A 19,853-nucleotide genomic window follows, 5' to 3' on the forward strand; every position below is an offset into this window, starting at 1 on the left:
TCACACCAGTCCACTCGAATTTGTCGAAGAACATTTAGCAAGTAGTTGTACGCACAGGGTCGGACTTTGCTGTTTTAGTTTAAAAATTGAAGACTAAGTAAAATACCGTGTCCCCCGTTTTCCTGAATTTTAACTACTTCAGTTAATTTATTCTTATGACTTGTAACATTGCGCTTCTTTGTTCTATAACTCTCTGTATTTGTTTAAAAAATTAGTGAACTTTAACAATAATTATTTTTAAAGGTAAGTTTTTTCTTTTACATTCAATAATATGCGTATCTACAGCGTGTTATTGAAAGTTACGTACAAAATAAAATCGGCAATTGGTTTCGAAGTATGGGTCCTAATAAGCAAAAAACCTTTCAATAACACCTGTATATAAAACTTTTTAAGAAATTAAAAATGACTCTTTGGAGACCGTTTTTCCCTAGGAAAAAGAGAGGAAAAACTTTATCGTCAGATGGAAAACAACTAATTCTTTGTTGTTTCCAGGCTTTTCTTTAGCGAACGCCGTCCGAGTCAGCCATCATCGCCGCACATACTAGAAAACCTATAGGCGTCGTACCGCGGCGGCGTATGGGTTTATTTCGTAACACTGCCCCCTCCTTAGTTCTGATCATCCCGATCAGAAATATCCATGGTGTCACTGTCCTACTTCATGGGGCGGCCTAAGTGAACAATCTTCATTTTCGAAAATATATGCGCCTTCCCAGTCTGGTGACAACTTCGGGAAACGACCATTCCTTCTTTGAGGGTTATAGAGCCATTCTAAATCTCCTGTCTGGAACTCTACAGAGTTGTCCCTAAGATCGTAACGTGTCTTCATTCTACCACTCGCCACTCTATTATTGTGGTGCAGCATTTCGTGAACGCTCGGCAGCTTCTCCTATAAGCCATCGTGGTAGCCTTTGAGCTTTTGACATACTTCCTGTACTTGTTCCCTTCTTCGATCACTACACGATCTAAGGTCTTTTAAGCAGCTCTCGACATCTTCCCGCCAACGGACCCAGTAAAAGCTCTCTCTAATTTTGGAAAGCGTCTCGTTGATTCCAAAATGAGCACCAGATGCCCCATTGTCCATTTCTCGAAGTACTTCCCTGATTCTGGTGGCCGGAACTACCAACTGCATGGTAATATGTTTCTGTTAAGTGGTAAATGCTTTATTTATCAGGGTACATTATATATTAATATATGTATGTACAACAGTAAGTGGTGGAATTTGTCTTGGTCTTCCACCGGTCTTCGTGTATTCGACCAACTGTCCGCCAATCATCCCTCCCCGGCTTTTGGACTCTGCCAAGCTCGCTTAAGCAATCCGTTGTCGACACGGAGGGAGTCCTGCTGAGCCCATAACGCCTTGAAAGAAGGTGACTCGTCTGATATCTCCGACCAACTTGGACGTTCTACCCCATCTTCTTTCCATTTGAGTAACGGGCGGATATCCACGTCTTCCTCCTAGTCTTTTCTAAACCGAGCGGTAGTCCATTCATCATCTTCTACAAACAACTGCTTTCTTCCTGCGGTTGAACCGTGTTTTGTGCTGTTCAACCTCGTCGCACTGTTTGCAGTTCTGACGAACGATCAATTTTACAGACTTCGCTTCAATACAACGCTGATCCAGCTTAAATTCTTCATTTCCAAAACGTAGGACTTCCTTAACTGGGTCAACTGTCAATCCACGATGGCTACTCAAATCCATTCCAAAAATTAAGTCATCTTCCATGTTAGCCACAAGAGTCCGATGTCTTATTCTCAGCTGACCAATACAAATTTCTACCGATGCTTCGCCCATGATCGGCGTCGACTCCCCAGTTACAGTTTTCAATCTGATCGTTTCGGGTGTCGTTTCTACATCTTCAGGTCTCATGACTCCTCTACGTACAATTGATACTTCAGCACCAGTATCGATGACGTTTGCTGCTGCATTCTCATTAATCTTGCCCGGTATAGTTGAACCACTACCTCTCATGAAACTTCTTATTTTCACTTCGCTGGCGGCCTTATTCTCACCCGCGAATCCATTCCCCAGAGTACTGGCTCCTTTTAGATATCGGTGAGGTTTCTGTTTTGTGCTTTTTTTTTGAAACTGGTAATCGAGCACGACAATCACGTTTGAGATTTACCTGGCGCTCACACCTATAGCATTCCACGCTTTGCTTACGAGACACTTCATTCTCCCGTCTTCGAAAGAGGTCATCTATTTGCTGTAACAATTTTGTACAACTTGTAGAGATTCTCCAACTCTCTTGTCTTTAATTGGGTGGGAAAAACTTCCTTTAGTTGTTCATCCCGAAATCGAAGTTCTAAAGCAGTAGTTAAGGCATTATATTTGCTTACATCTTCATCAGATAGGGTTTGAAGTATCTCTAGCGCTGCGCCTCGCAAATCTATTACCAAGGCTGTTGCTTTTTGTTCTTCTTTCCAGAGATTCGCCGTCGCTGCTGCTTCGAACGGCTTCTTGTATGATGATTGATGACCAAGGTGTCTGACCATCATAGGTGGGTAGTTGAATTGTTCTAGGAGCCTACGTCTCATAACATGAACCAGTGGGTGCTGCATTTTTTATTCTCTTTTCAAATTTCTTCATTCATTCAATCTTCTATAAGTAGTTTTCATTCGATTTTCCACGCATTCATGCACTGATTTCTCTAACCCACCTTTCAACTAATGCTCTTCTTTTCCTTTTTCGTCCATTGAAACCATTTTTCGTCCGACAATATTTTCCATAACTTTCATTTGTTCTTTAATTTCCTCTGTTTCATTCTTGTTTGCTTCTATGTCTATTTGGAATTTCTCAGTTAGGCTGACAACTTGACTGTACTCTCCTGGACTGAACTGACTGAATAATAATCGTTCCCGAAGGTGCCCTCTATTTAAACCCATACTTCCCTTCTCGAAGTTCCGCAGTCGAGGTCTTTCTGGAATAGCCATCGCGATTTCCGCTTGTAGGCTTTTCTTTAGCAAATGTTGCCCCGCCGCTGTCACCGACGATGAGTCATCCATCATCGCCGTACATATTAGAACCTATAGGCGTCGTACCGGAGTGGCGTATGAGTTTATTTCGTAACAATATGTATTTCACTTCCGATTAACGTTTTTAGATATCTGACGTGTTATAATACCCTTACTAAACGTTTAATCTTTAGTTTCACATCTAGAGCTAAAAATAAGTAATTACACCATAAATACATTAAATTAATTTATTCAACTACATCGATAAAAGTCATTACTAATAGATGAAAAAAATACTTACGTGTGTTCTTAATGTTATTAAGAATAATAATAAACAAGGATGTTGCTAAAAAATAATGTTACAGATCTTTTATTGATCGTTTTCACTGTGCATCCGGATCTAGGAGGCTTCTGATTTATCCTATTCATGTTTGTTTTAGCCATACAACTTTTCTTTAATTTTGGAAAAAGTATTTTAGAATATATGGCGTGGGCCCGATCTTCTTGTTACATGCAAAGCCCAACTATATGGGATTTTTATAAAATTAAAATTTTGAGATCGGTTTCAATAAAGTCGATTATTAGTTTCAGGTGTCAATCCTTTAAAAATAACCAATGAAAATGAATGCAGCTTTTACGGTCGTTACTAGTTAAAAGACAATTGCAACATTTGTTTGTATATGTTACAGCTAATATCCGAAATACGTTATTATGCATAATAACTAGACATTTTAGGAATTATGCGTAATAACTAAACTTGTCAGTTATTATGCATAATAACCGGAAAGATTAGGAATTATGCGTAATAACTGAAACTTTCAGTTATTATGCATAATAACGGAAACGTTTAGGTAATATTGATAGTAACTAACAGAGGAACAGGAATTATGCATAATACCTGAAACATTAGTCATTAAGCATATTGCCTAACATGTCCAGGTGATTTCACAAAAAACGGGACAAAATGAGCAAATCAGGTTCTCATAGATCAATGAAAAGCAATAGGAATATGACGTTTATGTTACTGTAATTTGTCCCGTTTTTACTTCCCGAGCGTAAGCAAAGGAAGTATTGTAATCGAGTCCGTCGGCCGACTCTACTTTTACGTTTTCTCGATCTTTCATGACCCCTAGAGGACGAAGAAATAGGTCTCCCGTTTCCGTCTGTCTGTCCGTCTGTCTGCCGTCCCGGATTTTTATTAGACAGATAATCTCCGAAAGTACTGGACTGATTGTTGTGAAATTTTGTACTTATATTAGGAATATGATGATGATGTAGATGGTAAAACGCTAACCAAAGTTTGTCTAATCAGCCCCACCACTAATGCGATGACGTCACTTCAAAATTGTACATAGTAAATGGGTTTTAAATTGTATAAAATAATATAGTCCTACACATGTAGTTTACGACTCCGAATTGAGTTCTTACGCGAAACGTCCAGATTTTTGGAAAAAAAAATCAAAATTATAAAGCAACATTTTGCAATTAAATTTTGAATCTGCAAGACCGAATGCTTTGAAATCTTGCGGATGGTTTACAGTTATGATAACCATGGTAAATTTTTAGTCAAAATATATTCACTTGTCCCCTCCAAAAAATTGATGGCGTCAGCTCAAAAGTTTGCCAAATAAATCCTAGATAAAATGTACAAACTATGAAGAGTCTGTACTTGTGATTTATCATTCCATTCATATTTTTTTGATTTGCATATACAGAGTAACTCAAAAAATTAATGAATGTGTGAATTTATTTTATTGATTTAATCAGGAACTACAATACCAAATGCTTTGAAATCTTGAATATGTTTTACAGTTACCATAGGCATGGTAAATTTTTAGTCAAAATGTATTTGCTCCTCCCCCATAAAAAATTTATGACGTCACCTGAAAATTTTGCTGAATAAATCCTATTTCAAATGTGCAAAATATGATGAGTCTGTATTTGTGATTTATCATTCCATTCATATTTTTTGGATTTTCACATACAGGGTGAATCTAAAAAATTAATGAGTGCGTGAATTTATTTGATTAATTAAACCGATTATTTTGAAATCTTGGAGATGTTTTAAATGTATCATAAGTATGGTAAGATTTTTAATCAAAATATATTTGCTTTCTAAAATTGATGACGTCACCTTAAAATTTTACCGAACAAATTCTATCCTAAATGTGTAAAGAATGATGACTCCATACTTGTGATTTACCACTGCATTCATATTTTGTAGATTTGCTTATACGGGGTGTCTGAAAAAAATTAATGACTAAGTCAATTAATTTTATGGATTAAATCAAGTATTACAAAACTGAATACTTTGAAATACTATATACTTGGCAAATTATTAATCAAAATAAATCTGTTTATTTCCCCCACAAAATTGATGACGTTATCTCAAAATTTTGCCGAATAAATTCTACCCAAAATTATGTATGTGGATTGTAGCTTACTAGTTAATTGTTTTAATCCTCTGTTTTGAGGGGACGAACTCATTCAAATCAAACTAATTTCTAGGTGACATTTTTTCGATGCATAAACATAAACACTTTTAAGTTGTTTTTCTTATCGAGGATAACCTAAGGACGTTCAGTAATAGAGTCAATTGGGCAATTTGCTACTTTCAAATTTTCTCGACATTTCATAACCCCTAGACAAGGCCGTAGCTAGGGGGAGGTTAGGGGATGCTCCCCTAGATCTAGACAAGTTATAATTAACCAAATGTGAATTACAGCATCCAAAAACCGAATAAAATGTAGTGTTTTATTCAATAAACGGAAATCAGAGCAATAAAAAAGTCTGGTCCGTCGGCATTGTCATCCGGTTATTCCAATTCGTGGAAAACATGTTTTAGTTTAGTTTATGTTTCACCGTCACGTCTACAGGTTGATAAGTGTTATGGCTATTTGTCTTAAATTACAAGCACTATACAAGATGTTCCTTTTATCTGTTCACGCCTGACAATTTTTGCATAGGCGACATATTATACACCCCACAGACGACTTCGTTTTTAATAAGCAATCATAGGAATCACAAAAAAAAATGACAAAGATGTCAATGCCAAATAATGATAAAATTTAAACAATTAATTCACTCAATTTTTATTTTAAAATGTCCCGCTACCAAAATGTAATACGAAAAAAACATAATAGGCATGCAGTCGTCACGTTTCCGACAGCGAGGGAAGTACTGTCTAAACTCTTTGGACAAATTTTTTTTTTAAATCAACTGTACATGTGATATGTAGGGGAAAGCGAGGCAGGGTGGGTAGCTTTTTTGAAAATATTATGCATAATTCCCGTTCCTCTGTTAGTTATTATCACTATTACCTAAACGTTTCCGTTATTATGCATAATAACTGAAAATTTCAGTTATTACGCATAATTCCTAATGTTTGCGGTTATTATGCATAATAACTGACAAGTTTAGTTATTACGCATAATTCCTAAAATGTCTAGTTATTATGCATAATAACGGATTTGGGATATTAGCTGTAACATATATATTTACATCGCATGTCGGTATTTCAGCAAATACACGTGGTTCACGTGAATATTTTAAGCAAAGAAGCATTTATTTCGAAAGAATCAAATCTGTTACAAAATTGCTTCTTGTTAACATTGTTGCAATTTTGTACTAAAGTTCCTTCTAAAATTTGAGTGACATTCTCCTGCAATCTAGCACCCTGTTGACTTCCATATTCATAGATGACGTGGTAACAATGGTGAAGCTGGTTGCAGCAACGTTTTTTTTCATCGGATTAACAATAACAGAACTGTCTTATGATGATCATCATCAAGTTAGGGATAAGGCTTGATGGAATGAATACTGCTGTAGCCAGTTATTTGCAGCACTTGTTTTTCCCCAATTTCAGATTTTGCTAAGGTAGTAGTAGTAGTAGTAGTAGTAGTACAGTAGATTCTTCTTCACTTTACAGCATACTGTTACACTCAATTATTAATTTCGTTTATAAATATTTATACCTAGTGGAGAGTTTTTGTACAACTAGCTGTTTTTGTTCCTGCTCCAAGAGCATTTTGGCGTTAAATATCCTATCCGTTTTGACGTCACTGCCTCTTTTAACCATGAGGTTGTAGTATAGGCCCAAAAAGCAAAACAACTCATTCCGGTTTTACAATAAACATTGGGTTTACCGAACAAGACAGAGGTCTGCTTGTTTCGCATTCTTAATTAGCCGTTTGCTTACTGAAAAAATTGGTCTAAAGAGTTTAGACAGTACTTCCCTCGCTGTCGGAAACTTGACGACTGCATGCCTATTGTGTTTTTTTTCTCATTACATTTTTGTAGTGGGAATTTAAAGAAAAATTGCGATGACGTCATCAACATTTTTGCAAGGACACGTATATCAGTTGGGATAGATGTAGTGTAATACTAAGAATAAAATTATTATATTCTCAAATTTTCGGGAAAATGAATTGGGTCGTTATGAATATTGATTTGTAGTAATCAATAAAATAACGAAACAATTTACTCACGTATACGTATCAGAGGCAACTGAAAATCGTGTATGTATAAACATTCTTAATTTAAGATGACAGGCGTAACAGCATACGTGAGAGTCAAACAGAGAAACTGTAAACAAAACGACCATCGGTTTTATTGCTTCGACTTCCGCTTATTATATAAAACATTGGGTTTTATTTTAATTCTTGACGGTGAAATTCACAATTGGTTGATTATAAACATGTCTATTTCACATTCGCGGAACCAAGTGAGCGCATAAAACAAATGCAGGTCTGTAATGTTAAAGTCGATGTAAATAAGCGTGCTACCCTTATGTTTCAACCGAGTTTTTCCTTTAACAAATTTTGTGTCTACCAAATTGGGTTGGTTGGGGTGTAATACTAATAATAAGTGTTGCCTTTAATTTAATCAATAAAATAAATTGACTTCATTAATTTTTTTGAACCACCTCTTAAGAAAATCTAAAAGATATGAATGGAATGATAAATCACAAGTACAAACTCATCATATTTTTTGCATTTTAGATAGGATTTATTCAGCAAAATTTAAGGGTGACGTCATCAATTTTTTTAGGAGGGATGAACAAATACATTTTGAACAAAAGTTTACCATGCTTATAATAACTTTAAAATATTCCCAAGATTTCAAAGCATTCGGTTTTGTAATTCCTGATTAAATCGATAAAATAAATTCACGCATTCATTAATTTTTTTGAGTCACCCTGTATATGCAAATCCAAAAAATATGAATGGAGTGATAAATTACAAGTACAGACTCATCATATTTTTACAGTTTGGATAGGATTTATTCGGCAAACTTTCGAGCTGACGTCATCAATTTTTTGGAGGGGATAAGCAAATATATTTTGACTAAACATTTATTATGCTCTTTATAACCTTAAAACATCTGCAAGATTTCAAAGCATTCGGTTTTGTAGTTTCTGAGTAAATCAGTAAAATAAATTTACGTATTCATTAATTTTTTTGAGTCAGCCTGTATATGCAAATCCAAAAAATATGAATGGAGTGATAGATCACAAGTACAGACTCATCATATTTTGTACATTTTAGATATGATTTATTCCACAAACTTTTGAGCTGACGTCATCAAGTTTTTGGAGGGGATAAGCAAATATTTTTTGACTAAAGATTTATGATGCTCTTTATAGCCTTAAAACATCTGCAACATTTCAAAGCATTCTGGTTAGCAGATTAAAAATTAAATTTCAAAATGTTGTTTTATAATTTTGATTTTTTTTCCAAAAATCTGGACGTTTCGGGTGAAAAGTCGATTCAGAGTTGTAAACTACATGTGTAGGACTATGTTATTTTATACAATTGAAAACCCATTTACTATGTACAATTTTGAAGTGACGTCATCGCATTAGTGGTGGGGACGATTAGACAAATTTTGGTTAGCGTTTTACCATCTACATGATATTCTTAATATAAGTACAAAATTTCACAACAATCGGTCGAGTACTTTCGGAGATTATCTGTCTAATAAAAATCCGGGACGGCAGACGGACGGACAGACGGACGGACAGACGGACAGACGGACAGACGGACAGACGGACAGACAAACGGAAATGGGAGACCTATTTCTTCGTCTTCTAGGGGTCATGAAAGATCGAGAAAACGTAAAAGTAGAGAGTCGGCCGACGGACTCGATTACAATACTTCCTTTGCTTACGCTCGGGAAGTAAAAATTGAACTACGTTCACTTCTATCAGTTGTAAATTGGCTACAATCTGCTTCTTCCTTGAAGAAATGGGTTAAACCGTGTGCTCCTTCACCACCACGCCAAGCAAGTTAATGTAAAGTTATCATGAAAAATTTTTTTTGTAAACTTTCAGGAGTTTCCTCATCAAGATTTTCTACAGTCAGAAGATTTTTTCCTTTAGCACCCATGGCCTATCTAGCAATTTTTACTTCCCGAGCGTAAGCAAAGGAAGTATTGTAATCGAGTCCGTCGGCCGACTCTCTGCTTTTACGTTTTCTCGATCTTTCATGACCCCTAGAAGACGAAGAAATAGGTCTCCCATTTCCGTCTGTCTGTCCGTCCGTCTGTCCGTCCGTCTGTCCGTCCGTCTGTCCGTCCGTCTGTCCGTCTGTCCGTCCGTCTGTCCGTCTGCCGTCCCGGATTTTTATTAGACAGATAATCTCCGAAAGTACTGGACCGATTGTTGTGAAATTTTGTACTTATATTAGGAATATCATGTAGATGGTAAAACGCTAACCAAAATTTGTCTAATCATCCCCACCACTAATGCGATGACGTCACTTCAAAATTGTACATAGTAAATAGGTCTTAAATTGTATAAAATAACATAGTCCTACAAATGTAGTTTACGACTCCGAATTCAGTTTTTACCCGAAACGTCCAGATTTTTGGAAAAAAAATCAAAATTATAAAACAACATTTTGCAATTTAATTTTGAATCTGCCAACCCGAATGTTTTGAAATGTTGCAGATGTTTTAAGGCTCTAAAGAGCATCATAAATCTTTAGTCAAAATATATTTGGTTATCCCCTCCAAAAACTTGATGACGTCAGCTCAAAAGTTTGCCAAATAAATCCTATCTAAAATGTACAAAATATGATGCGTCTGTGCTTGTGATATATCACTTCATTCATATTTTTTGGATTTGCATATACAGGGTGACTCAAAAAAATTAATGAATGCGCAAAATTTATTTTACTGATTTACTCATTAACTACAAAACCGAATGCTTCGAAATCTTGAAGATGTTTTAAGGCTATAAAGAGCATCATAAATCTTTAGTCAAAAAATATTTGCTTATCCCCTCCAAAAACTTGATGACGTCAGCTCAAAAGTTTGTGGAATAAATCATATCTAAAATGTACAAAATATGATGAGTCTTTACTTGTGATCTATCACTCCATTCATATTTTTTAGATTTGCATATACAGGGTGACTCAAAAAAATTAATGAATGCGTAAATATATTTTATTGATTTAATCAGGAACTACAAAACCGAATGCTCTGAAATCTTGCAGATGTTTTAAGGTCATAAAGAGCATAATAAATGTTTAGTCAAAATATATTTGCTTATCCCCTCCAAAAACTTGATGACGTCAGCTCGAAAGTTTGCCGAATAAATCATATCTAAAATGTACAAAATATGATGAGCCTGTACTTGTCATTTATCACTCCATTCATATTTTTTGGATTTGCATATACAGAGTGACTCAAAAAAATTAATGAATGCGTAAATATATTTTATTGATTTAATCAGGAACTACAAAACGGAATGCTCTGACATCTTGCAGATGCTTTAAGGTTATAAAGAGCATAATAAATGTTTAGTCAAAATATATTTGCTTATCCCCTCCAAAAACTTGATGACGTCAGCTCGAAAATTTGCCGAATAAATCATATCTAAAATGTACAAAATATGATCAGTCTGTACTTGTGATCTATCACTCCATTCATATTTTTTGGATTTGCATATACAGGGTGATTCAAGAAAATAAATGAAAGCGTAAATTTATTTTACTGATTTACTCAGGAACTACAAAACCGAATGCTTCGAAATCTTGAAGATATTTTAAAATTATCATAAGCATGGTAAATTTTTGATCAAAACGTATTTGGTCGTCCCCCCTAAAAAATTTATGATGTCACCACAAAATTTTGCTGAATAAATCCTATCTAAAATGTACAAAATATGGTGAGTCTCTTCTTGTGATTTATCATTCCATTCAAATTTTTTCGATTTGCATATACAGGGTGACTCAAAAAAATTTATGAATGCGTAAATTTATTTTATTGATTTAATCAGGAACTACAAAACCGAATGCTTTGAAATCTTGCAGATGTTGTAAGGTTATAAAGAGCATAATAAATTTTTAGTCAAAATATATTTGGTTATCTTCTACAAAAAACTGATGACGTCAGCTCAAAAGTTTGCCGAATAAATCGTATCTAAAATGTACAAAATATGATGAGTCTGTACTTGTGATTTATCATCCCATTCATACTTTTGGATTTGCATATGCAGGGTGACTCAAAAAAATTAATGAAGGCGTGAATTTATTTTATCGATTTAATCAGGAATTACAAAACCGAATGCTTTGAAATCTTGGGAATATTTTAAAGTTATTATAAGCATGGTAAACTTTTGTTCAAAATGTATTTGTTCATCCCTCCTAAAAAAATTGATGACGTCACCCTTAAATTTTGCTGAATAAATCCTATCTAAAATGCAAAAAATATGATGAGTTTGTACTTGTGATTTATCATTCCATTCATATTTTTTAGATCTTCTTAAGAGGTGGTTCAAAAAAATTAATGAAGTCAATTTATTTTATTGATTAAATTAAAGGCAACACTTATTATTAGTATTACACCCCAACCAACCCAATTTGGTAGCCACAAAATTTGTTAAAGGAAAAACTCGGTTGAAACATAAGAGTAGCACGCTTATTTACATCGACTTTAACATTACAGACCTGCATTTGTTTTATGCGGTCACTTGGTTCCGCGAATGCGAAATAGACATGTTTATAATCAACCAATTGTGAATTTCACCGTCAAGAATTAAAATAAAACGCAATGTTTTATATAATAAGCGGAAGTCGAAGCAATAAAACCGATGGTCGTTTTGTTTACAGTTTCTCTGTTTGGCTCTCACGTATGCTGTTACGCTTGTCATCTTAAATTAAGAATGTTTATACATAAACGATTTTCAGTTGCCCCTCATATTACTAGACAGCGGATTTCTGTCGGGCTACGTCACGATTATAGGGGGGGACGTGCTGGATTCCATAAATATAATTAACGATTTATTAATCAAACGGCTAAGTAAATGAGAACGGGAATTAACAGCAGAGTGCAACGAAACAACGTTATTCTAATCTCAAATAAACGAAGTGCAGTCCGCAACGGCAATGAATTCGCATCGCGTGCGAGCCGTACCGAGTTTGGCCTTGCCTAGCCCGACAGAAATCCGCTCTCTAGATGTTACACACCGGCGCCGTATACGTGAGTAAATTGTTTCGTTATTTTATTGATTATAAGAAATCAATATTCAAAACGACCCAATTCATTTTCCCGAAAATTTGGGAACACTATAATTTTATTCTTAGTATTACACTACATCTATCCCAACTGATATACGTGTCCTTGCAAAAATGTTGATGACGTCATCACAATTTTTTTTTAAATTCCCACTACAAAAATGTAATGAGAAAAAAAAACATAATAGGCATGCAGTCGTCAAGTTTCCGACAGCGAGGGAAGTACTGTCTAAACTCTTTAGAGCAATTTTTTATATTATGTAAGCAAAGGAGTTTACTTGGATATTACATTTATTAAAGTACATTTCCTACATTGTTTTTTGCTGTTAAAATCCATATATTATGTTTCACAACTCTCGTACCTACCTCTTTGCAATCCGTAAGCTGTTTTATTTGTTCATATTGATGACCCAGATTTTTAAAATAATGTTTAATTCAGCAGGCAATGTTCATTTTACCAGTTTATATCCTTTTTCATCCAAAAAATATGAAAATTATTTCCAAACTGATTCGCCACTTTTTCTCGTGTTTTTTGGAATGTTTTCTTCTATTTGATCATCAATTTCGTTTTCGTTATTATATTAGCAAATCTTGTTGAACTAGGATTCATACTAAATATTGCTTTTTCAGCAAAGTTTCATAACAAAATCAGACAAAACTCGTTTTAACGACGTAAAATTTTGCCAGTTTTTCAACAAATGATGCCTGTTGTCTCAGTTGATATAGTTTGGTAATGCATTCGTGTGTAACCTAATTTTGATCATGTTTTGAGCAAATTTAAATTGAAAAAGAGGTTTGAATCATAGACTAGTAAAACTTTCGAATGCTATTCATAATAGAATATTTATTCACTTAGGTTCATTAGTTCATTACGCTTGAGAAAATCACGAGTGCATTATTATAAATAACTGCGCTACCACACGTTTTCGAAGCTCAGAAATTATAATATCTTATACTATGTATAAGTTAAACCACATTGTAGCAATTCTTTTGCTTTTCCCAATCGATTTCGCTGGAACAGTTCAAATCTCACCGAAGTATCTAACTAACTAGGCAACTATAAATACACACGAGCATTGAAAATACTCTATTGTAGGCCACATAACTGAATGCTGATAGATCTACAGAGATCTAAATTTGAACAAGTATATGGTATAATATGGTCTGTTTTCTTATAGTATGCACCAAATATTACAAAATAACTTATGTTCTAACTTAAGTTGGTGCTGATGTTATAACAGCACATAACACAGCAGATTTTGATTTCGGGCATTTGTCGTTATAATGTTATTATTACTTAACTAGTTAAGGCTGCCCTAAAACAAGAATTAGTGCCGCAGCAAATTCACAAGAACTGTTTGCAGTGGCCATATGAAAAAATTCTTAGCTTCTTTATTTTATATCATTTTTTCAATAATGGTGTACCTATAATAATCTTGAGAAAGGAAAACGAAAACTCATTTTACTTAACACGCTAAAATGTTTGTTCAAGAAAATATTTTTGTACCTTAATGTAATGGTAGACAAATACTCGTATTTAACCATAATATATCGTTACTGCAAAAATAAATCTACACTCTAGTACTAACACAAACACAAACACAAGTATTTCACAACAAACTGTCAAGACGTTCCAGCAGCTACAAACAAACAAACATAGTATAATTCTTTCTTTTGCAAAATTATAACACACGTCTGAGAAATAGCTTAACATAAAGTAGCAATTTGTTTTTTCCGTAATCACTGCAGTCCATTGTTTACCTTTGATTGTGGACCCACGTTATTTCTTACCTACTTCAGTGTACCAACAACTTTAAGGTAAATGAAAATAGCTGATATTAACAAAAATGGCACTCTAGTTGATGTTACGATGAGTAAGCTACCGTGCACGACGTGGATAAAAGAATTAGCTATCTATTCATTCAGCATCAACAGAGGATAATTTTTGATCGTACGATGTGACTGTAACTATCCTTATTTTGTGTGCGTCTGACTTACTGAGTTATTTTACCAAAGTTTTCTTTTTTTTTTGTGCTTTATTTTATCATATAAAATACTATGCGATCGAAAATAATAAATGAGAATTAGCGTTGTCTATCATGCTGTGGGTGGTAGGTACCACTGTCCTCAATTTTTGATGGAAATCAATATTAACATCACTTTTAACTAATCACTTTTTGTCGTAGACCTAATATGGACATGGACAGAGCTGTCAGCCATCTGTCAGCTGACAAAATGATGTGTTGTGTCAGTTATCCAATAGTGCCACATGGTAGGTACCACCTACACAACCGGTGTCACAGCCAATCCTAATTCCTTTTATTTTCCATCGCATAGAATAAATTTATTATGTAAGTTTACTCTACCTAATGATCATCTGGTTTTAAATTTGTTTAGTACCTACACTACATACTTAATTATAGAAGCAAATTCCTTTTGAAATATCTAGACTCCGTGTGAAAAATCTTTGAATATGAAAATAATATGAACCTATTTGTTGTGCTAAAAATATAGAAAATTTAGGTATTTTTATAATCACTGTAGCAAATGACAGGATTTTAAAATATATTGAACTAAAGCTTATAACTTAGGATACATTTTTAGATTTTCTTCTTAGATCTTGGGTTATGACATGTTAATTCATTATAAGAATTTACTTTTTTTTGCAGATTTACCTTTTTTTAATATGATCACTTGTCTTTTAAAACTATATTAATTTCTTAAGTTTCAGAAAACCGAAGCTATGTCTTCTTGGATAAAATGTCAGTTTAGAGTTAGGATTTAGATTAGAGTAAAAAAACTGATCTGAAAAGAGTTCAGGCAATACCTACTTCCTTCATGCTCAAAAACGGGATCAGATGCTCGTAGGGTTTTTCTCATATTGAAATGAAAAAAATGGGTTAGAGTCATTAACCTAGACAGGAAATGAGTGAATAAATTTTAATCGTTTGGAAGACCAATTAAACAATTAAAGACATTAACAAAACAATTATCAATTGTAAAGTATATTAGTGAATTTTGAGTAGTACCTACCCCATAGTAGAGTATGTTTCAAGAAAGAATAACATTTTGACACAAAGTCATCGACTGTCTAAAAGGGACGAATAAATTAATTTCTGTTGATATTCTATTGTCCCTAAGCCTGTACAATACCTTAGTAAAATTGCGTAAACCTTGTGATAATAATTGTAAAGATTGACGGTTCAGACGGGATGTTTAATTATCATCAACAGCATTAACTTGTCCGCCATAATCTTAATTTAAAATAATCGATTTGTTATTTCGGAGATTATATCTGTTGACTAAAATCACTAACGGAAATGATGCTTCTCTTAGCTATTGTTCGGTAAGTAAAAAGAAATAAGATAGTACATTTAATAATTAAGATAACATATTTTTTATTACTGATATCTATTACTGTCCATAAATAATGAAATTAACAAACATTTTAGCTCCTTATTTTATATAAATATTTACCAATCTACCTACGTTTCTAATAATCTCTATCAGACTCATATCACGATTAATTATTTTTGTTTTTCCAAATTATTTTTCTGTGGAAATACCTGTCAGTAATATATGATATTCATTAAGTTAGCAAAAAAATACGTAAATACATACTCAGTAATTTATAAAATATAATTATAAAAGAGGACAAAACGACAATTACCTAAAAATAGTACAATGTACTTATTGTATAATTGTGCTATTTTCATTTCCGTCTATTATTAGAAGCATATGTTACATTATTAATTCTGAAAATAATGTTAAACAAAATCAGATAACAAAATCGCATTGACACTTACTTAATAAAATCTGGTGTTGGGAAATGAACCAAATATACAAGAACCACGTGATACTAAAATGGTAAATAATATGCGGTGGTTAAGATTCACCCAGATTAAACAATATCCAGATACGGGAAGCATTAAAAAAGTAAACACAAACATTTCATCTACATATTAGGTGCTATTTTTAAACAATGATAAGATTAGAGTGATCTGATAATGTTCGCTATAATGAGAAGAGCAAGGTCGATAGGGAATAGTGAATTAGATGAAATCAACTTTGTCAGATTACACGAGCGCTTGTTACACTGAGCCAACCTAACGCAACTTCACTGTTTTTATTTTAAGTACTTGACAACTTGTTCAATGACTCTATAAATAACGATACTTTGTTCATTTTCGTCAAGTGTCTGCGAGATAGACTTTTTGTGTTTCCTCAAATCCGTACATCATTACAAATGTGTCTCAGCCTGCTGCCAGGTAAGTTTCTCTTGAGCTTTTATGAGTTATAGTGGCTTTAAAATTCTTAAATCTTGGAAAAATACACATAAGCAGTCATTTTAATTGTCTGTTACCATAATGTGCACATACGTAAGTACTTCTTTTGCTGTACCTATCCTTGAAGCTGTATAGATATTTAGCAATTTGACAAATGCCAGCTCAAATTAGTTTGGCGATTGTTGTCTAATTAAATTTTCACATAGTTTTTGTTTATGATGCACGATTTACACGTCGATCTACAACGTGGTGTACACACGTTATATTACGTCACTTATTAACAACACAGACTTACTTATGAAGATTTAATTACATATTATAACAATTGTCCATCATATTTTCACAATACACGCACTGGATATAAACATAAATGTGTTTTGTCAGAAATTATTTGCCAAGAATATGCTCAAAAACAATTTTCCTTTATCCTTGACATTGGCTTTTTCTAATGACTCTAAATTACGCACACTATAGCTGTTATATGCAGCAGCTACGAACAGACGAACCTACTTAATTTTCATTATAACAAAACTTTTCCTTTCATTTCAAAGGTCGCATAGATTTGGGTGTTTTTCAAGCTTTCCCGACACATGTAGACAGCTAATAGAATAACAAAGGAGAAATTGGGTTTTAAAAATATCATATTTGCGCAATATGCAAATTTAACAATTCATTGTTAAGCATCACAAACAGATAACCTACAAGTCTTCGGTTTACCTGAACGACAGGTCAAACATTTCTCTAACAAAAAGATTCCATACAAGTTTATTGTAAACAACAAAAACGCCTTATTCGTCCTTTGTAGTTTGTACAGACTGGTGGCAATTAATTTTGCGTAAAATGGCTTTAAGTATAGTTTTTCTTTTTTCTGTGCACTACACGTGTAAAAATCTAATTATAGCTCTAATCACGATTTAGTTTTGCAGCTCGTTAAAAAAGTTATTTTTGTATATCTATACATACACATACAGATTACGCCATAATTGCGTATATAAATAATAATTATGATGACTATGCCAAATTTTGCTTTGAAGTCATAAAAATCGACGTCGAAGACCTTACTGGAAGATCCCCTGGTTCATGACGCACACGAATCTTTAACTGAAACACTTTTATTTGTTTTACACAAATCTTTTATTTACAAGTAAACATTAGATAGTTTACTTTGGCTCAGAAGCTACAGGGATTAGCTAGATACATTTTGTTAGATTCCACTTGTGCTCCAGTAGCAGGAGATTATTTTTTTAACGTTTAAAAAATCATACTTAATCTTTGCAAAGTCTAGACAAGGCTTTTTCACTTTAATGAATGATTGTTTCCAATAAATATAAGTTGTTATAAACAAATGACCGCACGCCATTTGTCAAACAGTCAAACTTATGTTAGTTATTTTCTAAACAATAGATTTTTTAAGATTTAAAGTGAGGTTTTGGCACAGAAACAAATTGTTATGAATTGTGGTGATAAATTAAAGCCAGTTTAGAATTTAAGGAACGCTTAGTTAATATTATGAAACCTAAGGTTAAAATAAAGCAAATATTCGTATTATCAAGTAACCAAAAATTGTTGGGTATATTTATCACGAGGAAACCAGTTAATATATATTATATACACCATTTTATTTGAGCTTAAAATTTGATCCCTTTTTCGCAGTAAGGATTTCTTTAAAGATAATACGAACGTCTAGTTATTATTTACTTATGTAGCACTCGTCTTGTTCTTACTGTGTCTCTACACTTCATTATTGCTATATAATTACCCAAGATACAGAAGTAACGTAATAAAGGTACACCAATAGTACTGAAACATACTGACGATACTGGATTACAAAATTTTAGCTTGAAAAACGTTCTGATATTAAAAGAATTTGCTTCTGCTTTTTTAAATTCGATAGTATTTGTAAACATAATAAAATTGTGCTTAAACCATGCTATTTTTAAGTACGTATGCCATAACACTGAAGAATTATTTTTTAATGAGACTTTATTTTTTGATTAAAATATATTTATGTTCTAAGAAGAAATATGTTATAAATATCATCTTAAAACTTCCACATCAAGAACATCGATAGTAAAAACAAATTTAGTGCTTAATTTTTAATGGAAGCAAGGAATATTTTACATCAGGAAGCTAAATATCACATCGAATTTTGGTATTTTATTTAACATTTTAATACTGTGTGAAATTTGTTACTGATGTCCTCATTCTAATTTGACATATCCATATCCATTTCAATCCACTGATGTTTCATGGCATTGTCTTAAGTTGTGAATATTGTTAAACAAATATATATATAGCTTGTTAAACAAGTGTTAAAAAAATAGCAAAATTTGATGTCGATTAATGATGCTCACAGTTCAAAATATGATATTTTTGTTGAGTCCGGCTAGTTATTGGATATAGTTCTATGTAGTTTTTTTGGCTTTTTGACCAGTGCAATCAGATCGAAAAGAACTACGGAGACAACGGGCTGCACTGTTAGTCTTCAAAAAAAAAAACCAAAATTGATTTAAAAGGCATTAAAATAATATAGTAGATTACGAAAATAAAACACAACAAATTTCCATGTTTTGCTTGTTAAATTACTTTTAAAATTTTATTAATAAATTAAATATAAAATGCAGCAAAAGTGTCTAAAAATAAATTCTGCCATTATCCAAACATCTTTAAACATTTTTTACCTTAAAAAAAATTAGTACTTTATGGCGTGATACTGTTATCACCACGTATGACTAAATTTACAATTCTACCATAGAGTTGCAAACAGTTTGAAATTAAATTGTGTGTCGTGGGTTTCGATAAACACAACAAAAAACTCTGAAAGATAACCGTTCTCAAAGGTAGAGTTAATAAAGACATTTTATTTTACCAAATAAATCAAATTAAGCTGTAAAAACTTAGGAATAACAACTATTATTTTCTATTTGCAGTGCTAAATTTCATTATTCAATGTGAAAATAAACTATCAAAACACTTATTTGAATCTATCAACAATAAATATTTCTGGTAACTTCTGCACAAACTACATCATTTTGTAAATTTTGTCTGACATTAAAAACCGCGAAAAATAGATATGTTAACAGTTTTATTATTGTCG

At 33.1% G+C, this 19,853-nt stretch overlaps 1 protein-coding gene across 1 annotated transcript in view; it reads left to right on the forward strand.

The window, feature by feature from the left end:
- Nucleotides 1–16,558: 16,558 nt before the first annotated feature.
- LOC135134862 (cGMP-dependent protein kinase, isozyme 1) overlaps nt 16,559–19,853 on the forward strand; it is a 29,056-nt gene continuing 25,761 nt past the window's right edge. The window contains exon 1 of the mRNA XM_064063720.1: nt 16,559–16,738. The gene's annotated coding sequence lies outside the window, so the exon portion shown is untranslated. The remainder of the gene's footprint in view (nt 16,739–19,853) is intronic.

This window comes from Zophobas morio, unplaced genomic scaffold, assembly GCF_036711695.1.
Source record: "Zophobas morio isolate AGI-343-1 ecotype UQ-CSIRO unplaced genomic scaffold, CSIRO_AGI_Zmor_V1 ptg000024l, whole genome shotgun sequence".
Lineage (NCBI taxonomy): Eukaryota > Metazoa > Arthropoda > Insecta > Coleoptera > Tenebrionidae > Zophobas > Zophobas morio.